Source organism: Atractosteus spatula, chromosome 3, assembly GCF_055471065.1.
Source record: "Atractosteus spatula isolate fAtrSpa1 chromosome 3, fAtrSpa1.hap1, whole genome shotgun sequence".
NCBI lineage: Eukaryota > Metazoa > Chordata > Actinopteri > Semionotiformes > Lepisosteidae > Atractosteus > Atractosteus spatula.
In genome coordinates, this window is record NC_142708.1 from 28,193,188 (window position 1) to 28,211,267 (window position 18,080).

General features: G+C 34.9%; 1 protein-coding gene across 1 annotated transcript in view; it reads left to right on the forward strand.

Annotated features, from left to right (window-relative positions):
• The window catches only part of pde4d (phosphodiesterase 4D, cAMP-specific), a 439,211-nt gene that overhangs the window by 231,297 nt on the left and 189,834 nt on the right, over positions 1–18,080 (forward strand). The window lies entirely within an intron of this gene.

Consider the following 18,080-nt stretch of genomic DNA (forward strand, 5'->3'; position numbering starts at 1 on the left):
ATGCGATATAACTCAAACAACGCACACACACAGGTACTAATACACGAGGATACATTTATTAATACATAGAATATGCATGTAAACCTAACAGATCTTATCGAGAGGGTTATCAGAATACAAAAGATATATATTCATTCAGCTACAAAGAGTTACATATATCAAGAGGACATACGTTCAGTATATCATTCATTTAGACCGTTTCGTAAATGAATTTGGTTATAACTTCTACATTAGATACTCAAAACAAGTACATAACTCTTAGGAATTAAATTGATATCAACTGGTTGGGATAACAATTGAAGTCTCGAGCTGTAATGCATTGAAGTTGAATACTCATCCAGTCTCTGGGGATTCAGATCTCCTGCGGGCTCTCTGGCTCCGTGCCAGGCTGTGCTGTGCGGCTTGCGACGGTGCGCTGCTGATGCTCACTGAAGACCGGCTAGTTAGTTTTGGCTGAAACTAGCAAGAGTTTGTGCACAGGAGAAAAGATGACTGTGGGTCCCAGCAGGTCAGGAAGAGGACCGGTTCATTCCTGATGAAGCGCTAGTTCTGAATAGTGATTCAGCTGTCCACAGTTCTGACCTGTTCACGAGGCTTGCTGCTGATGCTAACCTCAGGTGGATCTTTGGGTTACTCTCTGGCAACCTCCGCTCTAGACTCTTAGAACAGAGGAAAGTTCTGGCACTCGGACACACTGGCCGTTCCATGGTTGTCCGGGCTGAGTCTCAGGATGGTCAGGAGGCGCGCTGCGAGAATGTCCTGCCCTTGGGAGCCTTTCTGCTCCTGGGCCGTCCTGCCCTGGAATTGTCTCGCACCCCTAGAATTCTCCTTAGAATTCTCCTACTGGAATAGTCCTTAGAATAGTTCTCCTTGATAGTCTCTGAGCTCTGTGTTGCCTGTTTTTACCTGGAGGAACTTCAGCTCGTTCATTGGCTGAAAGTTTCATGGGCATCAGAGTCCCACGTGGGTTACTCGGCCCTACCAGTCCCTGAATGGTTGTTCAAGGTAAAATATGAGTCACTTACTCCTGACACCTAGGAATGCAGTCCAGATGTCCATCTGGCACTCCCTAGACAGATAGGCGCCAATGGATGACCATTGATCATGATAGCCAGGCTTAGCTAAGTGCATCCCCATTTGGGAGCTGTCCCTTATCAAAAGAAACCTTAAATCAGCCTGCATGAATAGTTTCTCTGTGGCTGCACCACAGAGATGAAGAAAGAGATGGGGCCTCATTTAGGAAAGCACAGCAACACTTAATTCTGTCTTATTAATAAGCCTCGCCGCTACAACAGTTTAGCTACCATATGTTCATTTTGAGTAAGTTTTTTAGATATCAAATTAAAATATAGCAGTATTTTTTGTTTGTACGCAGATTTTTCTTTATTAATGTTGAGAGATATAGTTTTAGTTGAGCTCCAATAATTTAAAATAAAAGACTGAGACTTTTATAAAGATAATTGTGAAGTCACATTCAGACAAAACAGTTTTGTGAAATGCAGTTATCTTCTTGTGAGTCCCAAAAATACAATACACAACTCAGGAATGTGCTGGGTAATGTAATTGCTAAAAGCTCTTACAAAAGTTCATCTGCACAAAGAAAGATGACATAGATGCCAACAGGAGTGGATGTTCATTAACAAAGCAATATTCACGACATACAAGTTCCAAAAATTTTACTTGGGTAGATTTCTGCATGAATGGTAAAATAGTTGTCCTATACAAGACAGGACTATGGCTTTTTTGGATCGTGATGATTAAAAAATACTGCATGATATACAAATGTTTTTTTCGGTTGATTGATTTTGTGTTAAATCTGAGTCATGCCTTCATTTCCTGTTGGTAGATTCATTTTGTAACACATGGAAACAAAAAGAAAAGTGTAATAAAACCAATACAAATCCTCAGAAGGTGCATGGTTGCCATGCAACTCTTAACACCTTTTAGCTGTATGTGAATCTTTGAGGTGAAGGGGCTAAAACAGTAACTCACCACAGCCAGTTTCTGTCACATACAGGCCAGGGCAAAGGAAATCCCCCTTCTGCTGTCTTGGGTTTTTTAGTTAAACCCATTAAACTCACACTTACTGAATGTTAAAAGGTAGAGATTAATTACATTTAAACGCTCCCCTCACTGTATGATGCCATTCTGTAATGGAAGTTACCCATTTAAAATAACCATGCATTGCCTACATTAAAAAGTACAGACCAAACACTAGATTATTTTAATCCTATGCATCGAGGAATCGAGTACTGTATTATGCACAGATTCCTGATCTTTATAATTTTGTGTTGTGTTGAAGCTTTCAAGGGAAGTCAAGGGAAAATAACATATTACCATTCCTATTACCATAGATAACAATAATACAATAGTCAATAATGCCAGTCACTGTGGATGTTATATGAACATAAACTACAAAATAATGCAGGATAATGAAATGGATTGTATAATAACGAAGTGATAATCAGTTTGGTTTTATAGAAAATTATTTTTATGTTGACACAAGAATTGTTTCTATAAAGCTGATACTCTTAAAGTTTAACACCAAGTCTTTTTTCTTTTGTTATTTGGCTATTTTGTGTGTAGTAAATGATAAATTCCAAACTCAACACTTGGCATTGATATTAAAATAAACTGTGTTTATTTAAACTCCAACTTTGAATATATTATCTCATTCACCAATATTAGCGGTGATAAAATGGAACATCCAGATTTCTTTAAAAAGAGAACACACCTATAGAGAATGAAACTGCACTTTAAAATTAAAAGCTGTAAAATACTGTATGTGAGGAACTGCAGTTTACATCTGTGAACTTGTATCAGCATTGCATGAAATGACTGTTCCTGTGACAAGTTCTGAAAGTACTCTTTGACTTTTTTGACAATTGCTGAGTCAATGGATATTCATCTTTAATTTTACTGTCTTTACAATACTCATTTTTATACTACACCTAATGCTTGGAGAAATATCTGTCTCCATCTCTCTCTCTATATGTCTCTGTCACTATCAGTTCAAGATGCTTTATTGGCATGAACAATAAGTAAACCAGTATTGCCAAAGCAATACAAATAAAATTAACATAAAATCCACACACAGTTACAAACATTTATAATATAGACACATCATAAGACATTTGCATAAAAACATATAGAGCATAATTGAAAGACAGGCTCACTGTTCCTATCTCTATCTCTTACTATATCTTTATGGGACATTCACCTGGACAGAAGTATATAAGTCTAAGAGCTTTTAGAGTTTTGGCCATGTGAATGTTACCAGGAAACGAACATCCACAAGCAGATGGCACTGTATATTGTTGACATGTACTATATTCAGAATGTATTTGCATGTTACTGGTTATCTTTTGCAGCTGTAACACCACAGGATAAAGTTCATTTCGATAACCTTTACTTCATGGCAAGTTACTTTATATCGTTTCAGCACTGAAAGCCTTATACTCACTATAATTAAAGAATCCTTTCTTAGGCCAAATGTTTGATTTCCTGATTTTGTAATCAGGATTTGAAGAGACAAAGAAGTGTGTTTGATCTACCCAGATAAGGGTGGCTATGTACACCTGTTGATGTGGTAGCCGAGATGGCACATGAGGTTAAGGCAGGTTCATAATATCATCCCTGACTGGTCCTCACTTCTTCGAAGATCTAGATCCATGACCTCTGCCCCATACACTTCTAGTGATTGGAGTATGTGAGGAATCAGGTATGTCCCCAGTGCGTGGCATCCATTCTCTTACTGATCATCCTGAATTGGCTCTTCTTCCTAGAAAAAAGATTATCTCTGCAGTTTTTCCAACATCTAAGACATTTTGACTTGGCTCACCACCACAATAGGACGTACATTGAATGATTATAGTGATGATTCACTATGTATTAGGTAACACTTGTGTATTCTCTGCTTCTATTTACATGCCAATGACCTCCATGAGCTACCAGTAAATCTGGTAATTCAGGTAAACAGGATATATAAGTACAATAGGTTCCTTTGCAGAAATTATTACAAGATACAGCTTTATATGTAAATTAAGGAAAATGTGATCATGTTGTGCTTGACATTTCATAATTACTGTATGTTCAGTACAGTGGACCATAAAGCTGCTTAAAACTCTATACAGAGTTCTATAGCCTTTCACACAGCATTGCAGGCATGATAAAACATCTATTAATGTTGTCTATAAAAGCATTTTAGCACAGTGTAAAAGCAATCACAGAAGAACACAAAATGCTACTTTGTTTTGATCTTGATATCTTGCATTACTTTGTAGCATAATATCATTAAACATATATATATTTGCTAAATGTGAGGATTGCTGTCCATTTGTTTCTGACATGTCTAAACTCCATCGGTTGTGTGTCTCAGTAGGATGTCAAAATAATAGATGTAATTAACAATTGCACAATCATGTATTGAAAAACAGAAATATGCATAAATTATAAATAATAAAACACATACTGATATTGATTTCTGTTAAATGAAAATGTTTGACTATGCAATTCTGTCATCTGAATTTTTGGCTAATTCTGATTTTATTCTCCATTGGTCAAATATAGATCAGAGTATTTTAACATGAATCTGCACATATTGCCTGCTAGTGCGAGGATTATGACCATATCGTAAAATATTGCTGTTATCATTTCATAGAGTGACATACAGTAAGTGTTTTTACTTCATTTTTTAGAAGTCTAATCCAATGTTTCCCCATATCCACTTTCATTCCATTGAGCATTACATCTGATTCATGCCCATTATCCGTGTTTCACATACAAAAAGAAAAAAATACAAATTGCGTGTACACTTGAAAGCTTGTCTGAGGTGTATTGGCATGATTGTGGATCACAGACACTCTATTTTTGCAGCATCACACACATCCTTTATAGTGCATCTTTACAGCAAAACCATCAATAACATGGCAGTCTTACAGTACAGGGCGAAATAAAGCGTAAAATGAATCTACAAGAACAGGAAAGATACATGATAATTTTTAAACAGTTCAGTCATGCATTCAGAGAAAAGGTCATTGGAAGTGACAAGGCCCAGAAAGCCAGTATTTTAATTGAATTAGCTCTGCTATCCTGACAGGCTCAGACATCTTCATCAGTGTCAGAAGATAATGCTATAAAACTGTGATGTGCTGCACTTACTTTAAATGCAGCATGTCAGAGCTGAAGATGGTATTCAATGGCAGGCAAGTAGCAAACCACAGTGAACAGTAAACAATCTGAATAAGCACAATCCACGAAAATTGTCAGAAAACAGGCAGTGAAATCCCAAACAAAGGTGACGAAGGAGATCCAGGGACAAAGGGCAAAGGCTAAAGTTCAAAATACCAGACAAACTTGAGTGAGAAGCAAAAAGGGGAAATCCAAAAAGCGAAGTGAAGAACAAGCAGAATTCCAAAAACCAAGCATCACACAAGAACAATGCAGAATCTAGGTTATAACATATTAAGAAGGGTTGCTGTAAAATCGCAAAATACTGCTGTCAAAAGTTCATAGATAAACCTGAGGTCTTAAATAGCCAGGTATCAGATGCGTTCAGGTGGGATTAATTTCCATTCATATCTCATGGTCACTGCAATAGTCTGATTGGTAGGTCTGTCAGTGGTTGTGATGTTGAAGCTTATTAGTGTTATAATGGCATGACGGGGCATGATAAAATTCTGTGTTGTATCCAGTTCCCACATTAAGTCAAAATGAAATAATGAAAACAAATTCATGCCTAACACTTTAAAGGTTTTTGCAAATCCTTTCATTCCTTTATTTCTGATTGTCAAAAGTCTGTACAGTACATTATTATTTGTCAACGTTATCTTTCCTATTACATCCAGTGTGTTGACATTCTAGAAATAACACTTGTCTTCAGGTTTATAAATATATACATATACTCTTTAAGTTATGTAACTAATCAGGCACATTTAGATCCTTTTCAACAAACTTTAGAATATAGCAGAGACCTCCATACTGAACTACCTGCATCATGATGCTGTTTCGCTATTGAAAAGAACCTAGAGCAAAGATAAAAACAATGGAAAAAACAAAACAGCTTCTTCTTGTACGTTAATGTACAATGTTCTCACACCCGATCTGAGGGGGTAATCGAAGATGACGCTACTCATTTAAAAAAAAAGAAAAATGTTTTCTCTGCTTTGTCACATATACTACCAATATGTACTGTAAATTGTTTACTAAAACTTAAAAGCTCTTAATAAATACAGTTTACAGCACAGTATGTACTGTATGTATACTGTACTGTATATCGCTAGATACCAAGATACAGTCTTCATTTATTTTTCTGTTCTTTTCAATCAAATTCATACAGTATATTCATAAACAATCATTAAAATGAATCACAGCTATGTTGTTATACAAGAAGTTAATTCAATTGCAAAAATGAAAACACAATACAGTTATCCATACGTGCAAGAGTGTGTACAAACAGCAGAGAACCTGACAGTTGATATGAGATATATGGTTAAAAAGTATAGCTGAAATACATTTTGAGATACAGTATCTTGATATGAATTGAGCGTCATGAGGATGTGGCGGTTAATGCTACTGTCTCACAGCACTTGGGCTCTGGGTTTGTTTCATTGCCGGGGGCACCTTCTGTGTAGTTTGCATATTTTCCCTTTTCCACATGGATTTTCTCTGCTCCAGTTTCCTCCCACTTCACAAGTGCTGGCTAGGTCACTTGGTGTCCCAGTGTGACCTCCTGTTTATCTTAAGACACTTCAAATTCAGTTTGAGATATCTCAAAATTACTTACATAAGGAAAGATGGTGTATTCTGAAATTCAATTGATTCTTGAAACAAAATGTTACATTGACCCATGTAAATGTATAGTACTCATACCTCTGCTAAGGTGAATGTACAGTAGATGCTTCTCCAGTAAGCTGTATCTCATAGTGTTCAACTGTTCACTCAGTTTGATGTGATCAGAAAGGAAACTGCAAATTTGTGAGCTTTTATGAACTACCAGAAGGTAAATGGTGACTTTGATACCAGACAACACTGTACAATGATATTGTCAGGTCTCTGAAGCTGACATTTCGATGCTTCTTGATGACAAATCAGCATAATTAATTTGTGTGTATCATGTCAGTTTAGTAAAATATAAGTACACCTGCTGCAAAAAAAGATTTGATAGTGACTATGAAATTGTTGAAGTTGCAATTTTCTTCTGTGCTTTTCCTTTATCTCCTAATCATTTTAGAGACATATAAATTAAATCTGATCAGCAGTGATCCTATAAATTTATTTGCTTCTTAAAAATAGAAATTTCCTTTTTATATAGAAAGTTCCTGTTAAAAAATATGAAAAAAGTAAGATTGACTTTATGAATATCAGTGACTTCAGTTTTTGTGATCTTTGCTGTAACTAAAGTACTGTACCACAGTTAGTTTTGCATCGTGCATTTGTTTTTAAAGCTGAATTTTGTCACCATGCAGTTCTCTGCAGTGTTAAGTTTGCACATATGCTACAGCTGAAAGGATGGCAGTTCTGCAAGACTGCTCTCTGCTGTATCTGTTTGCTTCAGGAAGCCAACCCAGAAAATGTACTATGGTGATATGTTAAATATTTGAACCTTCATCTATATATTTACAGCAGACTTGCAACTGGTCACAAAACTTGTTTTATATATAAAAATATTTAATTTAAATTTATATTTAAACTTGAAGCCACGATTTTTGTTATTTTGGGGTACAGTAAACCCTTGGTTTAATGGACTTCACTTTAACAGATTTTGGATTTAACAGACAAAATCTCCACAAGGAGACTTTTGTGTGTAAAATCAGAAATACAAGACTTTCTTTACAATAATGGAGAAATGCACAAATAATAAAACAAGGTAAAAATAAATACTATGTACTGCAGGTTTTAAAATATCAATGGTGCACTATTGGAGGTGGTCAGCTGCTTATAATGGTGTAGTTTGCATTTCAGCAGCCATATCACCCTGCAACCCAATGAAGCTAAATACTGTAGGTGTGAGCCTGGAAGGGAGACCTCCTGGGAAAAACTAAGTTTGTTGCTGTAAGAGGTGTAAGTGGGAAGTGTTAGTGTTTTCTCAAAAAGAGTAGAGGTACCTGTATAACCCCTGTGTCTTGGAATTTCCCATTGGCCTTTACCAATCATGGCCTCCTAGTAATCCCCATCTATGAATTGGCATCATTACTCTGTTCTCCTCCTCACTAACAGACTAACAGCTGATGTGTGGTGAGTTTTCTGGTGCACTCTGGCTGCTGTCACATCATCCAGGTGGATGCTGCACATTGGTGGTGGAGGGGAGTCTATATAAGTACTACTGTATATAAATGTAAGCAATTATTATTATTATTCATTTTGATTATTTTGTATACTTTAGTGAATTTTGTACAGTACATTTACAACACATTAAACAAAGGGCTTGTACATTTATGATAAAAAAGGCACAGGAACAAATTTCATTAACTGTTGATTGCAATAGTTTTGTTACAGTAGGGTGTTTTGAAATACTGTACTTCAAAGCAGACAAAGTTATTTTGAAATAACTTTAAATGAATTTGTCTTAGCTTATTATATATTAAATTCATTTTCACAGATTTTCTTTCATAATATTTTGAAAAACATTTAGAAATATCTCTAAATAATATTTGGAGTGCCATAAATTGGAATACGTATTACAGTTGATGATATGTGGTGTAGTCAGCAGCCATATCACCCTGCAGCTCTCAACTGGCTACCCACTGATGCTAAGCAGGGTTGAGCCCCTGGATTGGAGACCTCCACTTGAATAAACAGGACTAATTAATTATCATTAATATTCAAGATATTTTGGGGTTTACTGTTTAAGTTGGACAGATAAGGCTGAATATACTGTAAGCTTGATGTCCACAACTTTTGTTCAGGGAAAGGTTTTTGCCTTTAGTAAGTTTATAGGACCAGAAAACAAAGTTTTAGTTGTCACAGATGACTTTAGTATTGTTTGTGCATCACTATAAACAATACATTGTATGATTTATTATTTTTACACATGAGGTAGTATGATACATAAGCCTTGTCTTAGGACCCAGATGGACTAATTAAATGTAGTGATGTAAGCATGTTAGCTGGCATCTGTTTCAATAAAGAAAAAGTTTATTACCTACTGTAGCTTCAAACTGTCATTTTTAGTTTAGTTTGCTATATTTGATGCTAACTGAATTCTAGCCTTAATGTGGTCCTCAGTATGAAATTATCTACAGTATGTTTCATAGTGCTATTAGTGAGTTTCTATAAAGTACAGTAAATGAGTTATTTCTTTTCAATTGTACCTTAATGCTTTGTAATGCAAATTATTTTTGTTATAATAATTTTTAATTGTAACCATTTATTACAGTATATGCTAAGCAAATACTAAAAGTGCTAAAAGTGCTCATAATAGGAGTTATTAGTTATATTGAGATATACTGTACTGTACAATGCACTACTAAGGAAAAGTATTTAAGAAATAACATTATCTACAGTATAGCATTTTAAAGGTTATAAATATGTTTTGCTGCTAAAAACAACTACAAATGAAAATAAAATGCTACTTTAAATTGAATTGCAGAATGGGTACATTTTCATCCTTAAACTGGATGAATGTTGTTCCAATATTCAGGAACATGAATAAAAAAATAAATCAATCACGTCCCCTGTATGAAATGAATAGGTCAGCTACATAAGAGAGAGATTGGAACGCCTGAGAATTAACATCAGAAAAGAATAATAATTCGACATTGGTGCAATGCAGAAAATCTATTTTGGGATGCATGGAACAGAAAAGAAATATTAATAGGGGACACACAGCTGCACTGATCAATAGATGTCTTTTGTTACCTGAAATTAAGTTGTATGCTAGCCACAAAAACTGAATTTGACCAATTATATTTTAGTTATACTACTTCATCTCCTTGCAAATTATATTATATCCTGAAAGGAAACAGCAACAGAAACAGTGATTAAGATTAACCTGTTTTTTTCTGTATTATTTTATTGCAACAGTCTGTGGTAAGAATTCAAGTAAAACAAATGCTTTTTCATTGATGACAGATGGCTTATTTCAGTGCTTCTCAGTATTGTAAATTTAGTGTATTAAAGCTTCCATCTGTTCTGCCTCTGAAGTATTATAATAATTCAGTTTCTGTATGTTGACCAATTTACCCATGAACACACTTGTGGAAAATGAAGCATTTACCACAAGCATTTGTCTGAGTCCTCTGAGTTTCAGTGTTATGAAAAGAAACAGACCTAATATTAAAATGAATTATTTATTAATTGCATATTATATATATTTATATTTAGTGTGGTGCATGTAGTGTGTGTAGACTGGATGATGAGACACAAAACGCTCAAATTAGATGGAAAGGCTAAATTTTTTTCAGAACTTGGAGAATCTTGATCAGCCACCTGTAATGTTTGTGTATTTCATTATAAACACATTTATCAGTTGTCTTGGAGTACAGTACTACAGTATTTTTCTTAAATGTGATTTTCTATTAATTCCTTTATTTACAACACTTATGGTTCCTGAGAAATAGATCATGCAGTTCTTGTAACTTTTATACTTCTTATGCTGTATACTGTACAATGTGGCTACGTGATATATATAGAAAGACAAAAGTTATTATATTTTAGATAGCTTTAAATTAAAAAAGGAAAAAAAATGTTTAAACCACTTACGTTCTAAATTGTATAATTTCCATTTACTATTCAATGGCAGTTGTGAGAAACCAGTGTCAGTTATGGTATTTACAATGAGGTACTTTACACGGTGTGAAGAGGCTTATAGTACACAAGGTGTAATGCAGTATATTCTATCTGTATAGAGGTTTGCGATGCTGTCAAATAAATCAGACGTTGCTGGTTTTTCCATATTGTGCTTTATATGCACATATATACACGACCTTACAGAAAGGTTAGAGAACGGTGGGTTCCATAAGAGGGTGGCAGGGTGGCGCAGTGGCCTGCATTGTTGCCTCACAGCAGGCAGCCCTGGTTTCCTCCCGCAGTCCAAATACTGGTAATTAATTGGCTTCTCGGAAAATTGTCCCTGGTATGCACGTGTGTCCCTGCGATGAACAGGTGCCCTGTTCCCACCTGGTGCCTGATGCTTGTGGGGACAGGCTCCAGCTTCCCCTCAACTCTGTATGGAATGAAATGGTCAGAAAATGGTTCTGTAAGAATGAGCCATCCTGTAAAACTTTGTATGAAAGGTTCAGTAAATGGTATTCCCTGGGATCCCAGTGAATGCTAGCTTTTTTCTCAATATGCTGTGTTCTGGGAAAGAAGACTGACATAAGTGACCTCCCACGAAGCATGAATGTTGGTTATTCAGTTACCATGCCTGTGAGGTATCTCTGGTGGAGAGAGCAGAACTATTTTTTTTAGTTTAGTTTTTTTTCAGAGAGCCTCAAGTATTTACAGGAATTGACAGGAGGACATGACAAAACCAAAAGGAAGCATGATTCAGGCAACAGGAAGCTAACAGAACACTACCCACAGTGGGCTGTGGCAACAGCTGTTGACTGAGTGGTTCCACATAACCAAAAACGTCTGGAGGAACTGATGTTGTGATGTGTGTAGTTGCAGATGGTACTGTACAACTTCCAAGTGGTGTTTTTTTTATTTGTTATGGTAGGACAATATACTGTTTTGGTAAATAATTTTTCTAAGATGGGGTTATGAAGCAAGGTGCAGTCTAAGGACTAATACTTCCCTACAATACAAAGGTTAGCACCTGTTCTGCAAGTGGAAAGTGGAAAGGGTCTTTGCTTATGATTGCCAAACACAATACATTGTAAATTGATTTACAGTTATGGCTATTAAAAGGATTGCTATGAAACAGAAAATCTTTGCCCCATATCTTAGATGTTAAGATTCCTAAGGAGTAACTAAATATGAAGTCCTCCATTGTTACTGGATTTAGAAAATTATAGAGCCTCTTTGAACTGTACTGTAGAAGACTAAGTCAAATGCATAAGAATTGTTATGAAAGGGCACTGGAATATTTCAGAGTTTTTATTGTACCAGAAGGACTCTTCTGGGCCTTGACATGACATGTGTGGGTTTACTGTACTGTATGTGTGCTGTTGCTGCTACTATTGTTTTAAAAAACAGAAACCAACCAAACCCAGCTCCATTTAATGTGGGTAGGATTATAAATCCAGTGTCCTTTGCTGTCAGGTCAAATAACAAAATCGATACTCTCTGGTGTTTGATTCTGGAACTTCTTTCTTTAATGATGTTTCTGTTTTAACATAAAAATTTAACAAGACACTTCTTCTGTTTCTGAAAATCCTTGCCTGATAATTGTTAAGAAACACCTGCGAATCCACATGAACAAATTGAATTATTGGATACATAAAGCAGATAAAAGGAGGAGACGCATGGATTGAAGAATCCACAAAACAAATGTTGTTAGTGTCCAAGTTTAAGATTCTGAAACAGCAGACAATGGGGATTCTGAATTTAGGTGGCTATTTGAAATATTGATGCTGAAACCTGTAGCTGTTTTTAAGAACCCTAAGAGGGTTACATGCAAGAAGGGGTAATTTTGTCCATCATGCTTGTCTGTTTTCTAGTAATTAATCATGTAATCAAGAATTACATCAGACTCTTCTTCAACATATTCGTGAATACTCAATTTCATAAATGTTAACGTTGATTGTCCATGTGGGTACTCAGATATGTACTGTATTCTTGTATTCTCTTACTGTACTCTTGTATTGTTTGTGCTTCTAAAGCAGTATTTATCTGCAGTTCCAGCTACTCTTGCATTATTTTCAAATGTTTATTAACTGGTCCAAAGCCTAGATCATCTATATTAAGTAGGAAAAACAAGTCCTAACACTTATCCTTTTGGTGCACTGAATATACCATCAGATATCAGATATTTCAGTACCCTGTTTTGCAGATAACTAGTTCTTAACTCAAGGGTATCCATTGTGTTGGATTCTTATAACTTTCAGTTCAAGGATTAGTTTTGATGTTGCACTTTATAAAACATTTTCTGAGTCCAAATATAGAGTAGTTTTTATTTAGTCTTTATTGTACATTTTATGCACAATTTAACATTGAATTGAGATGTCTGACTGGTGTGTAACTACTACACCTACAGTACCTGGGTTTTTATGGTTTTAATTTAAAATAACAATTTGTTCCAACTTTTGTAACATTTTTGTTTTACTTGATTTTCTGGTGCCTGCAGTTTAGATTTGTTTGATCTCGGGTTATGGCATTTAATGCTGTGAAAGTCTCTGTCTTCTGCAGCTTTTTACCGTGATATTTCACTGTGCTGGTGAAAATTTGCCATTGTTTTTTATCTGAAAAATATCATATGACATAACTATATTTACACATACAAAAGAAAAAAATGACATTATTATCATTATTCTTATCTTATTTAGTTTTTGTTGAAAGAGAGGTTTTGTTGAGAGGAGGTCTTTTAGCCCAACTAAACTAGTAATTAGGGTGACACACCTGAAGAAGGCTTCACAGCCGAAACATTGTGTCGCTTTTCTTTTCAGAATGGAATAAACCTTTACTTGTTCCTCATTAGGTACAGTAATTGTTACTTAATTTATCCAGTGATTTCAGCTGTGTCTTGAAAGAACTAAGGGTATTGGCTTCAACAGCATGCCTGAATAGAGATTTAGAACCATATAACCACTTATAATATAATCACTTATACAGTATTATCACTTTCAACCATATACAGTATCCTGATATTTATTTGCCTTTTTAATTGCTTCCCCACATTGTGCAGAATACCGTATGCATATTGTGTACACGACACCTAAAGTACATCTTTTTCAATAATAGTTTCTTTTAGGTTTTGCCCCGTGTCATTTTCAATATTTCATGTTTTTGCTGTCTGCAAGCAAAACCCTGCACTTGTTGATACATTAACAATCATCTGCCTGATGTTTGCTCAGTCTTGTAACTTGACTTGCTAATTTTACAGTGTCTGATGATCCTCCTGATTTGTTATCATCTGTAAAAATTTATTAGTTTGCTTATCATATCAGAATTTGCAGCACATCAGTGATATACAGTAAGTGGACCGGGTACTGATCATTGTGGTATTTTACTAATTGGATCATTCCAATTTGAGCATTCATCTCTTATTTGTCCTATATTAACCAATTCTGAATCCAAACAGGTTTCCCAGAACGCCTACCACCTACAATTCGAGAATTATTATTTCATGAGGAACTTTATCAAAAGCCCTCTGAATATCTAAATGCACCATATCATATACTTTGTATTTAGAACATGCTTTACAGTATATTATAGTTGCTCTTTATTAAAAAAAAATCAAAAACAAGTTGGTTGGGACCTACTGTACCTACAGTATTTTAAATCCATATTGATTATTCCCTAGTTTCTGAATTCCATACAACCAGTCTTCTAATTTACTTTTAATAACTATTATTGGTCTCTGATTACTTGGGACAATGTCGCTGGAGTTAAAAAAATATGCAAGCAAGAAAATGAAAACTTTTAAACAAAGTGACAGCGAGGGACAAATGTGATCAGTTGTCACCGAAAGTGTCTTACTGCTACAACCAGCATGTTTAATCAGAGACAGATCGTGTTGAGCATTCTCTTTTTGTGATATGAGGCATGTATTTTGATGCCAACTACAGAATTAGCTTAAAATGGTTGATTTATACTAGTATGTCAAAGTAACTGGCACCCAGCAAATCACAGAGGTTTCTGTTATATGGAAAGGCAAGGAGAACTGAAACCTGCCCAATCCAGATCAGTCAGCCAAATGTCTGCTGCAACGTGGGGGTAATGACATTGCCCAGACACGAACCAGAGACATGAGTTTTGAAGAATCCAGATTAATCAATCAATATACTATTAAATGCCTTCTCCTACTTGTCATAATCTCCAAATGACAAATCACTTTCTCCTGATTCAGTCTTCTTCCAAACATTTACATTTGCAACATTCTGAAGGGCAATTTTAATGACTTAACCATGCACCTGTCATTTTACAGACTATTGAAAATTGTCTTGCAAGGACCAAACCACATCATATTACACGACCTTCTGAACTCAAGCACAGATAAGATCAATGTTATTATTTGGCAGTTTAGAAAAAAAATCTACATTCTCAATATAGAAAACAAGTAACACATAACGAGAATGACTGCATAAAGACTTTGCTCAAAGCCTGGATGGATGGTCAACCTCAAGCTGTTGTGGTTTGGTCCTTTCAGGAAACACAACTGACATACAGTATACAGGCTCATGTTTGCAATTAGTAGTCATTTAAAATTATCCTCTAGAATGAAACATTTTAGAAAACAACTAAAATAATTTTAAAATATATGTGACCATTACAGTAACAATATTAGATATTATAATGATAGGTGCAGTGATCCTTACATGACTCTATCTGCACTGTTAAAAGGCCATTAGGTAATAAAATGTGATAATATGTGTTAAACTTTCATACAGTCTAAACTGTAATTAATCATTATGCTCTTTATTCTGTATTTATTTTCACACTAATTGGATTCTTGAAATGCGTAATGTATTCTTCACAGCACGCTATGCATTTGATGTACATTTTGCATTTTCTCCTTGGATTTCATTCTTCTGAGGGAGCAAAAAAAGCTAAAGCAGCATTATTGAAATGAGCTGAGTTAAAGCATGTCTAGTTGCCTCTTCATTCTCTCCAAAAGGTCTTTGGAAAGTAAAGCTATCTTTGGCTTAAGGCCACAATGTCTATTTGCATTAGTCACATAGATCTCTTTAAAAATGTCTGACACACAAGCAAAACTTAATTTATGGGTATTGCAGGGATATGGATAATATTTCCAAAATATTACTCATCTGCAATGTATACAGTACATTTGTTTAATTAAAATACAAGTTGAATTGTATTATTGTGAAATGGTTGTAGTGTAATTGTAATACAGTGATTGTATAATTGTAAAATTCTAATTAGATGCAGTTTGAATAAAAAGCAGATTGAAGAGTTTTGAGAAGTAATGTACCATACAACAATGATATAAGTTATATGCTTAAAAATGACCTGTTCTTGGCTTTTCTGGAGTAGCTGTAGATTAGGACTGCCAAACATCATGTCCTTCCCACATTGTTAATAATTTAACTTTTTATATTTTGCAAATTCCCTGTCATGTGAAAGCTTGTGGAAATTTGAATATTCTTGCTTATCATAAAACCTGGATTCTTTGTGCAATATATGCCAGGGACTATATATATTTATATGCAATATATTTATATTTATAATGTGCTATACAACTTTTTGTGTACTATTCTATTTTGTTCTTTGTATATTCTGGACTGTGAGCAACTCTTCTTAGTGCACTTCTCACTGACTGTACTGATTGTATTGTATGTATTGTATTGTTGTATTATTGTATCATTTCTTACAATGTTGCTGTGTTGTCTGTGTTAAGCTGTTGTTACACTGCAATTTCCCTCACGGAATCAATAAAGTATCTATTTACAGTATTATCTTACATATAATTTGGATGACGAAAAATACTGTAAAAAACAGGCAATTCTGTAACATTAAAAATTATTATGAATAAGTAAGGACTCATTATAAGGGTACTGTGCATAGTGGATGCTGTAAAATATATATTTCATAATTACTGCGGACAAATATACTTTCAGGTTTTAAAGACTAATGAACAGACAAAATTAAAATTGAAATGTTTTATTAAATGTTATTTTAGAGGCAACCTAAGAATAAGCAAAGTGCTAGAACTGTATTACTGAAAAATAGCTTGTGGTTTGCTAGTAAATGTCTCAAGCGTAACGTCATTCCCCTGTTGAAGTTTCAGAGAGTTTCAGAGAAACTTCATCACACCTTGTATTTTTACGAGGGCTGCGCTAACTTGTACCATATTTGTACAGATATAATTGTGACTGTCGTCTTTACATCTGTAGAGCACAAGTAGATTTTTAGCACAGTTAACTGCAGTTAAGTCAGTGGAGGACACAAACCAGACAGATTAGATTGTTTATCAAGCTGATTTTACTAAATCTATAAAAACCATTTCCCCATTTGATTTGCTCCACTAAGGTTATCCCCCATCTTTAATGTGTTGTACCTCATTGACACTGAGAAGAAAAAAACAACATAACCAAAACTGCAGCAGCAACATATCATGTGTGTCATAGCCTGATTTAAAAGTTTAAAAAAAGTGAGAAAGCCAGTCATGTATTTTCGAGTGGAGATTTTGCGTAGTGGGATCCTGTGAGGCATTTGGTCAGAGCAATGTCTTCACAGTGCTAGTCCGCTAGGTCATCTTGCATGTCCATAGAGCGTACACACACTTCAAGGCTCCTACAGTATGTTCCCTGGCACTGAAAGGAAATAGACAAACTACAGAGAACAGGCGAGCTGATACTTAAATTTAAAAATAAGACAGTTAAACCAAAATGTGAGAAGCTAAATCTACCGTATGTTGAGAAAAAGAAGCCAAGAAATGACATTCTTAGTTACATAGAGAAGGATGTACATTCCCCTACCCTTTTCATAAACCACAGGTTTCCAATGAGCTCCACTCTCATGGAGTCTCTGAAGCCTTCTTTCCTTCTCCCTAGCTTTCTTCCTTTAGTTAAAGAACAAACTGTTTATGAATATGATCTCTTGTCATATGATAATAAAAAAACGAATCAATAATCAATAATCAGTGCTTGTGATTCATTATCATGTCAGATGAGCTAAAAATCCTTTCAGATTTGAGATCGGTAATCATCTCTTCTTCACCGGCATGTCAAAATTTGTCTTAATTTTTTGAATGCTTTATTAAGGATAAATTTTGGTATGGGATGGGATTGTCACCCTCATAGCACACTTATTTATGATTTACAGTACAAAAATGAAATGAGATATTTCATACAATATCTAAATATTACGCTTACATATTTAGTTTAGAATATATTTTGCTTGATAATTTATTGTTTGGCTTGGATAGGAAGAAATGGAAAGGAAGGATTATCCAGTAAAATATATTGACTATAAAACTATTGCACATGGCTGGGAAATTTTACAATTTTATTTTCTAC